This window comes from Podarcis melisellensis, assembly GCF_964234715.1.
Source record: "Podarcis melisellensis genome assembly, chromosome: 8".
Lineage (NCBI taxonomy): Eukaryota > Metazoa > Chordata > Lepidosauria > Squamata > Lacertidae > Podarcis > Podarcis melisellensis.
In genome coordinates, this window is record NC_138540.1 from 40,635,773 (window position 1) to 40,654,054 (window position 18,282).

The 18,282-nt window shown below is 46.7% G+C and overlaps 1 protein-coding gene across 5 annotated transcripts in view; it reads right to left on the minus strand.

Annotated features, from left to right (window-relative positions):
• The window catches only part of GSE1 (Gse1 coiled-coil protein), a 436,639-nt gene that overhangs the window by 128,113 nt on the left and 290,244 nt on the right, over positions 1-18,282 (minus strand). The gene's annotated exons all lie outside the window — the stretch shown is intronic.

The following is an 18,282-nucleotide window of genomic DNA, read 5'->3' on the forward strand; positions in this document are numbered from 1 at the left end:
GAAAAGCTAAACACTAATGAAACAAACCCATAGGAGAGAGTGTGAGGGGGTGGGAGGGGTGAGAGAGAGAGGGAGAGAGAGGGAGAGTGTGTGTAAAACAACACAGTTGGGTTCTGGGCTGGGAAGGACCTCCAAAACAAGTAGTGAAATAGCTTTTTCTACCCACTTGTCCCCTTCTGCCTATGTCTTCACCAGGTTGCCCCTTCTCTTGGCTCCAGTTTTCCATGTACAGCAGCTGTTGGTCCAGGGGGGGCAAATAATAACATTCCCCCCTACACATGCATACGCACACACACAGGCATGCGCACGCACACACACACACAATGCACAAGCTGCTTGAACCCCCCCCTTTAAAAGGGGGAGTAAGACCCAAGAGGAGAACTTTGTCCTTTGCTGTGAGGAAGCCTCCCTCTTTCACCCTCCTGCTTTGAATACAAAAGACTGAGAAGAATAGCAGGACTAGAGTTAACTATCTTGAGAGGGAGGGAGGGGAGAGGCAGGTCTCCCCAGAGTCATAACCTACCCTAAAAACTCTTTCCAGCTAGCAGCCTTTGGCAAAACTGACACAGTTCCTAACCTGCTGCTTCTGGGATGAAACACTTTGGAAGGCTAGTTGGCTCCCATCACCCCAAGGGTGTAACCAAGGGGGGCAGCTAGCCCCTAAATCAGTACAAATCAATACAAATTTGAGATTCTGCTCCCCTCAAACAAAAGCCTACCCCCCAAAAAAATCCCCTGTTACGCCCATGTCCCATCCCACCCTATTGTGTGGCCCATGCAATACAAACCTGAACAGAGAGAGTAGGCAAAGGCTGACCCACCACTGTCTTTGTTTCCATCATAGAAATATGGAATGCACACGACAGAGAGAGTTAACCTAAACTTACAGATAACTGTGTTCTCCTTTCTAAATTCTCCTTGCAACCCCAAGCCTTTGAGCATTAAAGCTTCTTGGAACATGAAAACTGTGGGCCAGGAGGGCTCTCAGGAATAAGAGAAAGGGTACACTCTTGAATTTCAAGGCAAGGAATCTGAAATTTAACCACCGTGCATGTTTCAAAGGAATCAATACTGCTAAGCAGAATTAAAAAACAACAACAGAAACTTGTATATGATTTAATCTGCTAATCTCCCATTTGCCCACCTGCAGATCAGCCCCAGCACTTAGATGCAAGTTGCAGACCAGATTACCTTAAAATATCCACAGTGGTTTTTAAGCAGGTAAAAATGGCTGCAGTTTAACCAAATTAGGTAGGATGCATTCTCTCACAGGACTCACCTCCAGGCAGAAGGTGATAGGAACTGGTTTACTGGGGAGTGAACCTACTTGCATTCGGGATTTCTGAGCCTCTCCACCATCCTGCTCTTCCTCTGCCAGCTGTGGCCTGCTCTTGACACCCAAATTCAAGATGGCAAATGTGTGATATCTCAGCATTGCAAAGGGAAGCCACATCCTGTGCTGGTCATGAGGCGCCCTTCAAACAGCTTAAGGCGGCAGCCCCGGGGAAGACTGCCGGCTTGGTGGGGGGAAGGGTGCATGCAAGTGTCACCCACCTCTCCCTTGCGTGGGCCACCCAGTCCCAAGCAAAAACAACAACCCCAAGCTTCTGCACACAGAACCAAGCTCCTGAGAGAATGGTCTGCAATTAAAAACAAGCAAGTAACTCCTCCACCCACGAAGCCACAGTCTGCCCATATATCACTGTCAGATCTCGACATCATTTCACCAAACAGCAAAGGGGAGGGGAAGAGGCTGTAAAAACTATACCGAAAGCAAGTCTCCCCAAGAGGGGAGAATTATTGTAATCGTGCAGTACCATTCTGAAGCTGGAAACAAATACTGAAGGCAGGTAGAAGAGATGGATTGCCACTCCTGGAGTGGACCACCCTCTTGCTGTTTTTGCCTCTGGTAAAGCAGGTTTCTGTACAGTTGCAAAAAACCCCTGAAAAAGCTATTTGACCACAGGAGATGGGGGGGGGTAAGGGGGGGCAAACACATACACACACACATCTTCCACAACACTCAGAAACAAAGCTGCAATTGACTCTCTTTAAAAACCCCTGTATGTGTCCTGTCCAAGTCAGAACAGACCAAAAAAACTGTGAAGTCTATCCTGCCTCAAGATCTCCAGCATTTAACTTGTATAAACCATTCTTTTCCAGGGTTTCAAGGCAGGAGTATTTCCCAGCCTTGTCTGGGAATCAACCTTCTGCCTGTAAAGCAGCTACTACTGAGCTATGATCCCTCCACCAGGGTGATGGAAGCAGTCAATTTGACCCAAGGGGGGGGGGACTATGACACTAGTCAGGCCTTGGATTCAAACAAATCAGGTTATTTAAGGAGGTAGTGCCCTAAATAAATGAAAGGCCAAACTAGATACGATGTCAATAGATCATGACTTGATCTCCCAGAATTTTCCCCAAATGTAAAACAACCTGGGTGGAAGAAATGAATCAGAATGCTAAGCAGGAGTTAGGTAAAGGTAAAGATACCCCTGCCAATACAGGCCAGTCATGACCGACTCTGGGGTTGCGCGCCCATCTCGTTTAAGAGGCCGGGGGCCAGCGCTGTCTGAAGACACTTCCGGGTCACGTGGCCGGCGTGACGAAGCTGCTCTGGCGAGCCTGCAGCAGCGTAGCACACGGAAACGCCATTTACCTTTCCGCTATAAAGCGGTCCCTATTTATCTACTTGCACTTAAGGGTGCTTTCGAACTGCTAGGTGGGCAGGAGCTGGGACCGAACGATGGGAGCTCACCCCGCTGCGGGGATTCGAACCGCCAACCATACGATCGGCAAGTCCTAGACGCTGAGGTTTTACCCACAGCGCCACCCGCGTCCCTCAGGAGCAGGAGTTAGCCTGTTGCAAATTGCACACACACTGTGCCAGCTGCTATTAACTCATGGAAGAAGACATATATGTAACATATGCATATCTTTGGGGTCACAGCCACACCTTGCATCTAAAGTGCATTTAACATACATTTAACACAAACAGCTTCCCCCAAAGAATTCTGGGCACTATAGTTTATCTAGCTAAAATTCCCAGCATCCTTAATAAACTACTGTTCCCAGGATTCTTTGGAGGAAGCCATGCATTAAAAAAGCTCTTTAATGGCATGCTATTAATGCAACCTACGGTATGTCTCCCCATCCTACAAGCAATTTTTTGTAAGGTGGGGGACTTCAAATTGAGAAAATGGGATGGTGGTAAGTTTTTTAAAAAAACAACAACACACCCACCCTGCTTTCTTCCCTTTGGTAATGGGAAAAAAGGAGATCCATCTCCTGACATCCCACCTAGCTTGGACCTAACTTGTTTCTTCTCAGGAGTGGGAGCCATGAGCCATGAGTGTGATCAGAGGAACATCTTCCAACCTGGGCTTCCCACTGATGATGAACACATACAGCATTTGGGGAAGCAACACAGCTTGGTAGTGGAGCATCTGAATTGTATGTAGAATGCCCCAGGTTCAATCCCTGGCATTTCCAGGTAGGATTGGCGGAGACTCCTGTCTGAAACTCTGCAGAGCAGCTGCCAGGCAGTATATACAATACTAAACTAGATGAACTCGGTATAAGGCAGCACTGCCTATGGTCGCTTAAGCCAATCACCCATCTATCCCCATCACTCCTGTTCCTGCCCCTCACAATCCTGTGTGCCGTCAACTGTCATTCTTTTATAGGTTTTTAATTTGCTAGGATTACCCTAACAACGGTGGTAATTAATACTAACCCCTCCTCTACCGTATATGCTAATGGCATGAGCCATAAAAATTAATTTGCAAACATGTCATTACACAATAGCTGAACAGCCAATAAACCTGCAATTATAGGCCAATCATTGAGCAGGAACAGAGGGAGGGGTGGCTTGCCAATTTGATTTTTTTTTTTAATTACATAAAGCTCTAGAGGAGAATTGTTTCTCTCAAGAGAAGCTGGGCTTAGTTTCAAAAAATCAGGCTCTGCCTTTGCTCTCCCTAAGCTTAACCCAAATGTAGGTGAGAGGGAGGGTGACATTCTGGAAGCCCAGAATGGTTCCCTAGCACGGAAACCATGTTAGCAGATGATGTTATGCAACACTGATAGCTGAGAACGTGAAGGAAAGAAGGGAGTTCCTTGCATTTGCCCCTATCCCCAGGACCCATCAGACCTAGAGGATGTGACATAACACTGAAGCAGAAAGCAGCACATGAGTATATGCAGAGTGATTTCCCCATTGTCTGCAAGTAACCACAGTCAGCCAAGCCAGCATAGGGAGAGGGCTTTTAAGCTAGAAATGTTGGAGCTACAGTCATTCACCACAGAATCAATATTTAGTAAAGCGCTTTACAGTTGTTCCCGAGTGTGCCCTCACAATAACTCTGCAAGGTTGATCACTGCCGCTCCCCACTTTACAGAGAGCAAACTGAGGCCTCTTTGCTGGAAGTTACACAGTGAACTGGCAAGGTAAAGGTAAACGGTAAAGGACCCTTGGATGGTTAAGCCCAGACAAAGGCGACTATGGGGTGTGGTGCTCATCTCACTTTTCAGGCCGGGGGAACTGGCATTTGTCCACAGACAGCTTTCCGGGTTCATGTGGCCAGCATGACTAAACCACATGGAGGACCGCGACGAGTGCCAGAGCACACAGAAATGCTGTTTACCTTCTCGCTGCAGCAGTACCTACTTATCTACTTGCACGGGTGTGCTTTCAAACTATGAGGTTGGCAGAAGCTGGGACAGAGCAATGGGAGCTCACCCCATTGCGCTGATTCGAACTGCCGACCTTCTGATTGGCGAGCCCATGAGGCTCAGTGGTTTAGACCACAGTGTGCACCCGTATCCCACAATTGACAAGACACCTCCCAAGAGGCAGGTCCAACAATGCTCCACTCACTTGAAGATTGGATTGTGTCCTGTTTCTGGTGGTTATCCAAATCACCACTATCTCAGAAAGCCAGTGCAGGAGGATCCTAAGGGCCTAGGCAGGAATCAAACACCACCTGTTCCCAACCTGCCAAGTTGCCTCTCAGCAGCCCAGGGCCAACCATTTCTTGCTCTGTGACTCAGTTTGCCGCTTTCAGCAGGTATGACCCAATTCCCAGAGATGCAAGATGGCCCTACTAGATCCACGTTGGCACATCTGCCCAAGGGAAGATGCCAGTTCCAGGAAAGCAGAGCAGTAAGCAGTGGCTGTTGCTGGGCTTGTTTTTCAGGGATGGCTTGCCTTGCCCACGCCCTCTGCCTGGGTGCCAGCTCAGAGCTCTCGCTCTCCCCCGCCATCCTTTGTACATCACTCACGTCTACGGTGTGCCAGCCCTCCAGGGCTTGCTAATGGGAAGGAAAAATGGTGCTGGGCAGCAGGAGGGGTACTTAAGAGCTGCCTCACAGAAAATGAGCTATTGTTCACTCCTTGTGTATTGAGTGCACAAGCTTATGGAGGGGGGGGGAGTGTCCTTTCTGGAGAGCCCTTTGCGCTGCCTGAATGGCACAAGGGAAAAGAAGAGAGAGAGAGAGAGAGCGCTTCCTTGCCTTTGCCAAATGCCTTTTGGACTGACATAGAAATGAGGTGAGGCAGCTCAGCCACAAGTCAGGCTCAGATGAGCAGATATCTTGGACAGGCCAAAGGTTTTTAAATGAAACCAGTCATAATTATTCTTATTAAGGGTGAGCAAAGGTAATAATTGCTATAACACAGTCTTTTTCAGGAGATCATGTCTCAGGCTGGCCCCTTGGCAAGAGCAGCATCTGCCCATCGCTCAGGATTGCTTCTGCCAGGACGAGCAGGGGATGTTCAGGCCACTCCTTCAGCCTTTTTATTGTATCTTTCTTCAGCAGGAAGGATCCACTCCTGAACCCTCAGAAGACAAAGAAAGATAGGAAGCAGCCTTATAGTGAGTCAAGACTCATTGGTCCATCTAGGATTTTAGACAGGGGATTGAACCTGAGCCCTTCAGCCCCAGAGCCAGGGGGGTCATGCTCTAGGTGGCGAGGCTACTAAACCTGCAACATCCTCCACAACCACCTAGATTTTTTTACTCCCCAAGGGAATCAAGGAAGGCAACAAGTGCAACTTGAGGCCATCTGATGGCAAGCCAGCACACATCTGTAAGCCATACCATTGCTCCTTCTGGATACAACATGCTCAAAGAGACACTTGATTAACTGAAAAACAAGAATTATGAAATGATCTCTTAAAAAACAATAGAGCTCAGCAGGTGTAAGGAATGCTATATGTGTTTGGAACTCTTTAGTTAAGCAAAAAAGATGGTAAGGAGAAAGTGGAGAGAATGTTACCCAAGTTGTGGTTATTCAATGCAGCTGTTGAACAGTAGATTCTGGAGTGACACCCCTTAGAAACTAGAGTGTTAAGCATTATATGAATCATTGAAATAAATAAGATACAAATCTACACAAGCACCCAGAATTTCACACTAAATAGAACCATGTGGTGGAATTCACTATCATAAGAGGTGGTGCTGGGCTTTGGTGGCTTGAAAAGGCAAAATTGCAGAAGATGTCCTGCCAGTGGCTATGAGCCTCATCAGTGAAAAGCAACCACCATAAATAACAATATGAAATATCTATTTCCTTCATGCTTTGCCAATCACTGTGGCAAACAGGGTGCTGGAGGTCTGGGCCAGCAGGGCTCTTCTTATGTTCCTAAGTCCACAGTTTGAATTATAACCTCCTCCTCCACCACAGTAAAAACATTAGCCACCTCTCCCCACTTCAGAAATTGCTCTCGGGAAGAAAAAAAGGGCTCACTGGTGCCCTCTAGTGTGTAAAATGGTACCACATCAAAGGAACAGCAGCCCTGCCTGAGTTATCTGGACAGTGTGAAAAATCTGTCTCTTTTGTGAGTAAATGCAAACTCCAAAAGATGAGTTAGTGTTTCTAGGCATCCATGAGGCAGGATCACTCAGTTCAGCATCCTTCCAATCTAAATATAAAAACCTTTCTGTCACGCCCTATGCAGCACCTGCCTGAGTACTGAGTTTCTTTTAAGAGGTTGCCCTGCCCAATGCCCAGAGGAGTTGCAAGACCTGCTACTCACAAGACAGGCAGTGAGGCATCCTTGGAAAATGATAGGAGCCCTCCCCCCCTCCCATCTCATCTCTAGTACTATTAAAGGTGTGCCCAACTAACACCTGGGAATTGCAGCGGTCACATGAAACAAGTAACTGGATAAAGTATAGAGACTTCCTAACATCTACCACTGGCTGGTCTCAAATTCCTAAATGTCTCCCCAAATGCCCCCATTTTTTCTCTTTGTGGATGTGCTCATAGATTAAGATCCCTGGCTTCCCCACTGGGGAATATATAGCCTTCCAGTTGTTGTTGGACTACAACTCACATCAGCCCTGAGTCATTGGGCACATTGCCTGGGGCTAGTGGGAGCAGGTTCCCCAGCCCCAAGAGCAAGGATCTTAGGTGGGATGGCTGAGAAAGGCCTCCTCTGTCCACAATCTCAGGAAGCCAACATGAGTGGGGGAAGGCAGTTAGAGACAGGCAGGAGAACCTGAAGCTCTCACGTTGGCAGCCCACCAAAATTAGCAACAGGCAGCCTCCTTAGATTCTGCTGCTTTTCTAAATGGTCATGTGGAAAGAGGGCCAAGGCCTGGAGGCAGGTACACTTTCCAAACACCTGCAGCGTAGGCGAGGGCTGGGCAAGCTCACCTAAGCCTTCCACAATAGCTCCACTGCCTTTGCCAAGGAGTGGGTGGCTAAGTGAGTGCCAGGCTAAGAACACTGCATCTGGGAAAGGGACGCAGTTCAGTGGTACAGCACATGCTTCGCCCACAAAAAATCCCAGGTTCAATCCCTGGTATCTCCAAGCAGAGCTGGGAAAGGCCCCTGCCTAAAATCCAGAACTACTGCCAGTCAGTGCAGACAACACTGAACAAGATTGAGCAGTGGTCAGACCTGATATAAGGCAGCTTGCTCTGTTCCCATGTTCCATCTCCTTTCTCCACTTTGACCCATATTTGCAGAAAGGAGGAGCATCACAAATCTTGCAACAGGTCAAGTCACGTCCATCATGAAAGCATCCCATGCCTTTCCTCAAACCCCTTCCTGTCCGTCATGATCTAATGCCACAATAAACCATCTCCCCATCTTCTACCTGCTTTGTCAACAATCTCCCAACACACCACCCAGAATCACATAGCCACTGTGTTGTGTCTGCTTAAGAACTTTCTGAATGACAGCTCAATATACTTGGAGGAGTTAGCTGCCTGAAGTTAAGTCTTCCCATTCTATGCTGCAGTTCTATAGAAGAGTAGAAGAAGCACTGAACACAGAAGCGGGTGCTCAATTCGGCTTCCAGAAAACTTGGATTTCATCCTTTTTCAAAAAAAGTTGCTACCTCCTATGGTGGTGGAGACATGCTTGGAAGCATGTTGGCAATGCCTGCTGCAACCTCAGATGCCGTAACAGTGGTTGGCTGGAGGTGTGGCTTCAGTGTTCTTGCCCCTCCCATAAATAGCACACCAGAATTCTGCAAACTAGGCAGAATTATGCAAAGTAAGAGAAATAATGCAACTATGCACATTTTGTACAACAGTACTCATCACACAGTTCGCATCAAACAAACAAGGAGTATATGCAAGCAGCCCTAGCTATACATTCCAGTCACATAGTTGAGCTGAGCATTACCACATCATCTGCTTTTCTGGGGAAATCCAGAAAATGCTGAACACAGGAGGAAAGATGGAGTGGCAGAAGGAGGAAGGTGTTGGAAGGACACAAGACCTGCCTGTTTCATATGAATTACATGTTCTGCTCAGAGCAATCCACCTACACCTGGCATATCCAGTAATGCACAGGGGCACCCTGAGGTTCAACCTCGCCTGCCTTTCCTTAGATCCCTAATCATCCCAGACTCTCTGGTTTAGCTTGCCTGGAGCAGGGCTGCAGCCTCATTTACCAAATTCAGACATACGTATCACTTCTGGAAAGCTATTAGTAGAAGCAAAAGGAACAAGTAATTCAGAGAACAGAGAAAGGGACAGATAAACACAGCGGCATGTACCTTTGCCAGGCATAGTGCCTCTATTGAAAGGTGCAGCTTCCAGTACTGTGCACATCTATACTGCCCTGCAAATAACTCACCAACATTTTTCAGTGGCACAGTTTTGCTAAACCTGTTCCCAGAGATAACTACTACAGACCCAATACACACCATGATCAACAACTCCTTCAATAACATTCTGAAAAAGGTCGCATTGTCCTCCTCAAGGTCCTAACGCTGTGTTCCAAGGTCCCCTTGTTCTGGTTCCCGAGTGCCTGTGATTTGGAGAGAGGACAGAAACAGTCCTCTCTTGCCCTGTACATCCAACTGAGCACAAGACTGTGTCAGCCAATAAGCCCAGAGGGGAAAGTGCAGCCACCTCAAGCGTTCATTAAGCAGGAGGTACTCAGCAAAGATTTCCTGCCGCCACTGACCTTTGATTAAGTGAAATGAAGACATCCATCAGGATTTCTAAAACCGACTCAAGTCACAGCCAGGCCTCTAACGCCACTCGCAGACCTCTGCTCCAGAGTGGCTGGCTTCCTTCGTCGGGTGTCATCCCGCGGGAGGGGAATGAAGAGGGTTATTTATATCAATAGGGCACGTCTTGGCCCCCTGATCCGCTCGACCTGGCTCATGAATAAAACATGGCTCTAATTACGAGATGATGAGGCCAAAGCCGCTCAGAGCAGGAAGGAGGCAGGTCAGGGAGAAAAATCCTCTTTTTAAAATCGCCCCACTTTTCTCTCTTATCAGCTCGACCGAGGTTTTATATTGGGGTGCAGGGCAGGGCATACCTCTGCAAGAGGCAGAGTGCAACGTCAACTCCAGATCCCAAAGCAGGAAGATCATCCAAATGCTACCTCCCTCAACTTTGTAAAAAAAAACCCACATAGATTTCACGGAGAATCCCAAATCTGAGAATGACATTAAACTAAAAAGCCAGTCCATGTGGTCAAATGCATACAGGCTTGATGAGATCTGCATCGTGTGAAATCATTTTTGGTGTTCCTGCACTGTTCCCCCCCACCCCAGCATGGCTTGCAAAACTGACCACAGCTTTATTTATTTATTTAGACTACAACAAAATAATAATATCTAAGCAGTGCACAAAATAATGTAAAATAATTATAGATAAACAACAGATTTAAAAAATAAGCAAAAGCGGACAGCTTCATTGCAAAACAGCCACAAGTGGCCCAATAAATGTGAACAGTTGCGCTGTTAGCCAGGCATATGATGAAACAAGTGCATGGCCACTTCTCCCTGTGAAAGAGGTCTGATCAACCCATTTCTGCATCACCCACATTCAGGTTTCAGAATTGGCTTAACCAGCTCTGATGTTGCTGCTGCAATGGGTTCCCGGTTGCTTTGTTTCCAGCAGAAAGATGAAATGCACATACATATAGATAACCTACATAATACTGCCATTTTTTAAAAGAACCCCTCAAGTTCCCTTTTTAAGAGGAGTGAGGGGAAGAAAGGTCTTGATGCTTTGTGTCGATAATATGCACAAAGATAGATACGTTCACCAGCTGCTATGATGAGGAAGGAGGGGGAAATCAAAGCCATTATCTGCCCAATTCAAGAGCTGCCTCCTTGCTTAATAGCCCGTTGAGGAGCAAGGTGTTTCAGCATGGAGGCTGCCTCCTTCCAAGCAAGGCTGCCACACACACACACCCCTAGGCCTCCACCACGAGGTACTTGTGCACGGGAGATAAACTTCTATGAGCTTGGAGCAGACTGCCAATAAACTCAGCCTGCCTCTTACACAGCCCAGCAGCTGCAAGTAAATACAAGAGTATGTGGGGGGCGGGGGTGGAATTAAGCAATTAAAAATGCATTGCTTTCTCCAGCAAGCAAGGAAAGTATTGTACCCCCCCTCCAACACACACCTGTATGCTGCACGCCTTACCAATAAGCCTCCCCACCCCCCAAACAATGATCTCTCTCTCCCCCCCCCTCCCAACTGGTCATACTGAGTTGCAGTCTGAGTTGAAAACCTTGGAGCTAAGAAAGGTCTCCCAGCATAGTGATATTATGGAATTCTCATGCACCCCCCCCCAAATAAAAGGAGTGGTGAGCCAGCCAGTGGCCTACAGTCTGGCTCTGATTCACAAAACAACGTCTATCTGCTACCCCGGTGGCCCAGCCATAATTAAGCAGCTGTAAAACCTTTGCTGTCTTACTGGTTTCAAATGGTGAGAAAGAAGTTCCACCTTTCAGTGTTGCACATTTCATTAGGTTTTGTATATGGATGTCTCATCCATGCCAAAGCACATGTGTTCCAAAACTGGGAACTCTCTGCTGTAAAATTGTGGATTTTTTTTATAAGAGAGCTTAAGTGACTATCTCATGGGAGAGGATTGTGCAGGGAAGCATTCTTCTGCTTCAGAAGTGGTCGTTTATTTCTTTAGCTCCACTTTAATTATCACTAAACAAACCCCCACTATATTGATCGGGTGAATTTTGCTTTTGGGGAGTACCTGGACCCAGACTGCAGCTTGGGTCCAGTAGGCCTAAATGCCCAGATCAGACTGGACTATTTCTGATATCTTGCTGGTGAGGCACGGACTTGGCTTGCAAGTGTTGGATCCCTGGAGTTATTTGCACCCTCCTTCCACCCACTGTATCTCTTATTCAATGGACCTGCTCTGTAGATAGAAAGAACACAGGAAGCTGCCTTATACCGAGTCAGACTATTTGTCTATCAAGCTCAGTGTTGTTTACTCTGGCTGGCAGTCTCTGTTACCCAAAGCTGCCAGGGATTGAACCTCCCACCTTGTGTGTGGCAAGACATGTGGTTGAGCACTGAGCTACAGGCCCTCCTCCCTGTACTTATAATTTGGATTTGTATGGGCTGATGGGATGGATTGGTGGCCTGCTCCTGTGTCTGAGCAGGCAGCTGGGAATAGATTCCCCGCCTCCCACCCCCACCCAAAAAAATCCTTCCAGCAACAAAGGAAGTATGACTTTTCTTTGGTGCATAGAAGAAGCTCTCTGTGAATTCCTTGGATAAGGAAGAGGGGAGTCAGTTAAACAGGACTGGCCAAAGCAGATAAGGGATGATGAATGGAAGTGGAAAGCCCTGGGTGGCCAAGACAGATAATCGGGTGAGGATGCTGCCGCCTGCGTGATTTTAAACTCAGGTGCTTGGAGTAAAAGTCTGAACCATTCTTGAAGCCTAGGAAGCCAGCAAAGGCAGGAGAAGGAGCGTGTAAGTAGTCCCAAATCCTTCAAAGATTCAAAGGAATCATCAGGCTCCCAGGCTTCCTGATCATAAGGAGCCTGACTGAAACTCCACAGGGGTGTATGGAAAACTTTCCACTCATCAAAAACCAGGGAGCGGAACAGGAGCAGGAAAGACTGGAAAGTTATTTCCAGTTCTTAGATGTCAGGACTCTGCAGGCATTTGGGGAGGGGAGGGGGAGAAGGAGAATGCAAACCAGCTCCAGCATTTTCCGGACCAAGGTTTTCTCATTCTCTGTAACTGCGTAAAAGGGGGGGGCTGCATACACCATACACCTAAGAATTCTGGGAACTGTATTTGTTAAGGGTGAGGGGTAAACTGCAGAGCCCAGGTTTCAGGGTGGGTGGGTGTGTGCTTTAAAATGCTTCAAATATATGGTATGTACGAAGATGCTGGAAAGAGCATTCCAAAACCATCCTTGCATGTAGTGAGCTACGTGGGACAGAAGTGGGTGACCCACAAAAAGAAACAGATGATTGTCAGCTCTAATAGCCCTTGTCTAGCTGCAGCACCTACGACTGAAAGATGAGAAAACTGCCTGCCCCATTGCCTTTTGGACTGACAGTAGGCACCGCTGCCGTCCACTGCTTCTCCATCTATCATAGACCAGGATGGTTGCAGCGGAGGACAAGGATGGTGCTGGGGGAGGGGAGACGAAGGGGAAGACAGACCGAGCTAAATAGCACAACCATGCATGTCATTTACCTGATAGGTACGTCACCATCATCTAATTCTGCCAACAGAAATGCCAGTCACTGTGCTTTTCATTTTAGCAGAGTGTAGCTACACTAGTCTGTCACTAAAAAAACAAGAAGAAGCACTATAGTGTCTTGAAGGCTAACCAGTTTATGATAGTGCAAGTTTCTGTGGATTAGAGAGACTTTATCAAATGCATGGAGCATTGTCCTGTATTACAAATACATATATACCCATGGCTGGGATAGGGTTTGCAAAACAGTGAGGTCAGAGGGGAACATCATGAAGAAGCTACACATGGTGACAATTATGCTATTAATAGTGGCCACACACACACACATCGTCATTGTTGATACCACAGACACCCTGGCATCGTTAAGTCAATTAACATGTGCATTTTGACTTATTAAACTAAAATGGAAAAAACAACCTCTGTCCTGATTCAACCCACAAGAGCTTTTAATGCTTTCTACACTAAAATACACAGTCCAAAATGTGTGTACCAAGATACTCAAACAAGGGCTGGAGGGGGCTGAAGAACTACAAAAGACATGCTCTGCTTTGGCTTACTGGGAGTCCTACACACCCATACTCTAGATTTCAGAAAACACTGTCCTACATACCTTTAAGACTTTCGTTGCAATCTTATGGACTAGAAACTTGTTTTGGGGCTTGTTTGGTTTTTTTAAAATGAAAAGCTGAGATTATCAGCACTGGGTAATGCTTGGCCTATATACCAACAGGCTGTTGTGATCATCTGGTTTGAACAAGCATGTGGTGATCATCTGGTTTGAACAAGCATGGGGAATAATTATAGGTGAGTGGACCTGTGCCAGTGAGGGGGAAAGGGGTGCATGTAAATGAATGTGGAATGGTAAGCACGGAGAAGATATGTGTTTGTACACAAAGGAGAGGAAGCATGAAGCTAATGGCTCACTGGAGCTGGCTCAGCACAGACAGAACAGGTTTCATTTGCACAATAAAAAGAGCCTTTGCCTGCTTTCCAAGCAACTATTCAATTTTTTAATTTTTAAAAAATACTGATAAGCTTCTCCCTTCCCACCCCTTCACCTTGATGGCACCGCTGCAAGCCTGTAACCATTTCTGCCCTATTAGAAGAGGTATTAATGAGGTCTCTGATCAGCTGGCTGCCTGGTCGGGTGAACTGTGGAAGGTTCAAGTAGCAATTTTCCATTTGCACTTCAAATGTTAATGAATGTTCCTGTGTCGGTTAGAGATTCCCAGCGATAATCGGTGCTGCTCAGGTCACTGCAAAGGCTGGCTGCTCACAAGAAGGGTGGTGGTTCTGTTTTTTGTTTTTTTTAAGCCATTTGATTTCTTTAGGGAATACTCCTGACCAAACAAAAAAACCAGTAATTGCCCCTGACAAGTCCTGCATACTCCAACTGGCTACAGGGAGAAGGAATCACAAATCAAAGGCTGTTTCATGCAAGTGTCCCTGAAGCACCATATATTTCTGGCTGCAGAGTGAAGTTGATTCCGGACAAGCAAGTATCACTGGGCAGAGATACAATAGTGTGTGTACACACGCATACATTCCCACACAGCCTGCAAGTCTTTCTGACATCTCCCCTCCCCTGTCTTTTCTGAATAATTCATCGCTGTTAATCCCTAGGCCCAAGCAGAGCCGCTTGGAGGTAAACGCTCTCAGGGGGTGCTGATGATGTAATTGCTAGGTTTGTGTGTGTGTTTTAAAAAAACACCACCTACTTCAACGCAGCTTGGAGCCCCGTGGGTAGGCGCACTTTCATAGCAGACTTCATGGAGTGGGGATGTTACGCACCCCATGGGACAGCGAAGCAACTTGGGGTGTGAATGCAACCCAGCTGTCTCTATGAACAAGATGATTCCCCACTTGCAGCAATGGGAAGGAGGTGTGTGTAGCGCATACACACACTCACATACAGGGGTGAAAACATAGTCTTGCTATGAAGAAAAAGCATCCAATGAGTTTTCAATTGCTCTGGAACCTGGGTAGTAACAAGAACACCGTGGCCTTGTTTAAAAAGATGCACAGAGTGCCCTTCCCTTGCCGCAGACTGCTTCAGCGTGTCATTGTGGCGGCTTTGTGGGTGGGGAAAGGCTTCACAGGAACACAGGAAGCTGCCTTATGCCAAGTCAGGCAATTTGCTCACCTGCAGCCTCATATCATGTTGGCAGGCAACAGCTCTAGAGGAATCAGGCAAATAGTTCTTTTCTGCCCCCTGCTTTCTGCTCCTTTTAACTGGAAATGCTGGGGTCTGACGCTCTACCCAGGTCAGACGGGATTGAGCCCCATCACATTCTATTTCAGAAATAAGCAGTGGCCTTCCTGAACCCCAGATTGAACCTGGGATGTTCTCCATGCAAAGCACATGTTCTAACACTTAGCTGTGGCCCTCCCCTTGGAGGGGGATGTTTCATGCCAAAGAGAGGCAATCTGTGGCTCTCCAAGTGTTGTTGAACTACACTTCCCATCAGCCTCAATCAGCACAGTCAATGGTAAGGGGAAATGGAAGTTGTAGTCCACCAATAATAACACTATACTGTAACCAATACATGGAGGACCAAAGGCATCTCTGCATTATAGCAGCAGTACAGTTGTCAAATAATAGTGCTGCATGGAGCCCCCACTCTTAGGACCCAATGAAATCCTGCTTTGGTACAATGCAGAAAAGTAGAGTCACTCAAATTCCATTCTAAGCTGCACGCAGGAAGCCCCAAGTTCAACCTTCAGCATCATTAGGGTACTTTCTATCTCAGGTAGCAAAGCTGGGAAATACGTTATTTGCTTGAGACCCTGGTAAAAGGAAGCAATGCAGGAATAGACAGAGAAGACATTTTGCTGCCTGAAGCAGAGCCCCAAACCACAGCCATCTTCCAACCAGGCCCAACACTTCAGAAAGTCTCACTGCACCATTCAGACCCCAAATCCCTGCCTTCATCTATCCACCACCCACCTTGCCACCATCCCAGTGATGCCTGGAGAAGGTTGCTGAGTATGGCAAGGCCAGTCCAATGGAATAATATAGCAGAAGGCAGCTTCACATTATGCAGCAGTTGCCTCTCTCTATAATGTAAACCCTCTTGTCATTTCACCAGTACTTCATGACATGGGCTGGGCTCAATTTCTTGTGAACACATGGAGCCCTTGGAGCAGACCTGAACAGAGGCACCCTCTTGCCTTCCTCAATGACACTTGCTGAGCTTCCCCAGATCCAGTTTTAGGCCTATCTGTGCAAGGCGCCCTTCTCTCATAGGGGAGGGGCTGTAGCTCCGTGGCAAAACACCTGCTTTGCTTGCAGAAGGCCCCAGGTTCAATCCCCAGCATCTCCATATAAGGCATGGAGAGACCCCTATCTGAAACCCTGGTGAGCTGCTGCCAACAGCATAGACAAGGGTCTGACTCCATATAAGGCTGCTTCCTAATCCGGTGTGGGGGCATTACAGTCATCACGGAAGACAACTGGCTTGTTCACACATTACACTGAACACCAAGTACAAGCTGTCTCTGTACATGTGCACATGTTGGTGTGAAAGAACGTATGTATACTTGTTGATGTGCACAGCTCAACTATTGTGTACACAGATTGACAGAATCTACACTCGTGTGTTACATAGGAATAACTGTACCAGTGGACAGCTCATCTATTTGTGTACATGGGTACACAGATTGTATGGTTGTTGAATGTAATGTGTGAACATCTCTTACAAAGAAGACATATGAGCAAGGAAAAGCTGGCTGGAGTGGGAGTGCAGAGTTGACTCTCCCTGAACAGTCTGTGATCTTCCTCTATGTTTTTTAAAAAAAGACAATCGTGCCATGCATGCCCACTAATTAATTCTTAACCTCTGTCAGCAGTTAACTTCCAAGAGGTGACCATTTGTTCTCAGGAAAGACAGTGGCGTATAAAGAGCAAACCAGACTGGGCCAATTCTGTTTCAGGGATGAATTAGGAGCTTGCCAGTTGCAAGACAAGTTCATCTATTTAATTAAGTAGCGAAGATATGGCTGTTAAATTAAGTTAATGGCTCAGCATGCCAAAACAAGGAGATAAAAGAAAAGCAGTCATCAGAGTGTCGTGTGTGTGTGTGTGTGTGTGTGTGTGGACACACATACAAAAAATAAAAATCACACATGTCCCCAAATCTCTGGTAGTCCTGCCAATTGCAAGCTCGGCCTCCTCCTTTTCCCAAGTCCCAAACTGTGCTTTATTAGAAATTCAGATGGAGAACAATACCACATTGCTTTGTTCATGCATGCAAAAATACTATTACGTTTTTCATTTTTAGTATTTCCTGTCTTCTCCCTTCAAAGAACCTAAAGCAGCATAGATGGATTTTCCTCCTCCAGTTTATCCTTTCAGTAACCCTACAAGGTAGGCTAAGACTGTAATAACCTTGCTGGATCAGACCATTTGCCCACCTAACTCTGCAAAATGGCAAACCAGATGCCACTAGGAAGTCCACAAGCAGGACATGAATGCAACAGCACTCTCTACACTTGTGATCCCCAGCAACTGGTATGCTGAAGGTAGTACACAACCAGCTGCTGATAGCCTTGTTTTCCGTGAACTTGTTTAATCCAAGTGGGTGGCCATCAATCACTACATCCTATGGCGGTGAGTTCCATAAGTTAACTATGCGCCATGTAAATAAGACCTTCTTTTTGCCTGTCCTGAATCTTTCAACTATCATTTTCACTGGACAATCCCTTCACATTCTAATATCATGAAAGAGGGAGAAAGAAATATGAGATAATGACAGAGCCAAGGTAACCCAATTAATCTCATGACTGTACTGGGGTCTGGACCTGAGCCTCCCCAGTCTTTGTCCAACACTAACCACTACACCTCCCTGCCCATAACAAAACTGTGCTGAAATGACAAAAGCCATGTTTTAAGGGCATGATTAGAGAACAAGGAAAGATAATGGTTTAGCGTCCGACCTCTGAAATGGTAGCTTAGGGTGCCTTCCTATGAAGACAGAGAGACTTCTTGATAACATCTGGTGTCACAGCCCTTGCCACAAAATTGGAGGCTTTCTTATCTGCAGACTAAGTTCCCGAACTCTTCTGTTCTTTTATGATCTAAAATAAACTCATTTGGTGAGTGCACTCCCAAAGTCTCTTCCGGCAATATGCACTTGCACACCTCTCCCTCGGTTCTATGCTTGCTCCAGCCTGCCTCTGATATCTATCTAGGATGCAGAACATTACTTTCAGCATTCCCAGGATTCACGACCTCGACTCCCCTGAAGCCATGGAAACATAGCTCTGGAGAAGCTCTCTTAGATTTGACTAGCAAATTGCCAACTGCTTTCTTCCTGGCCTCTGCCCACC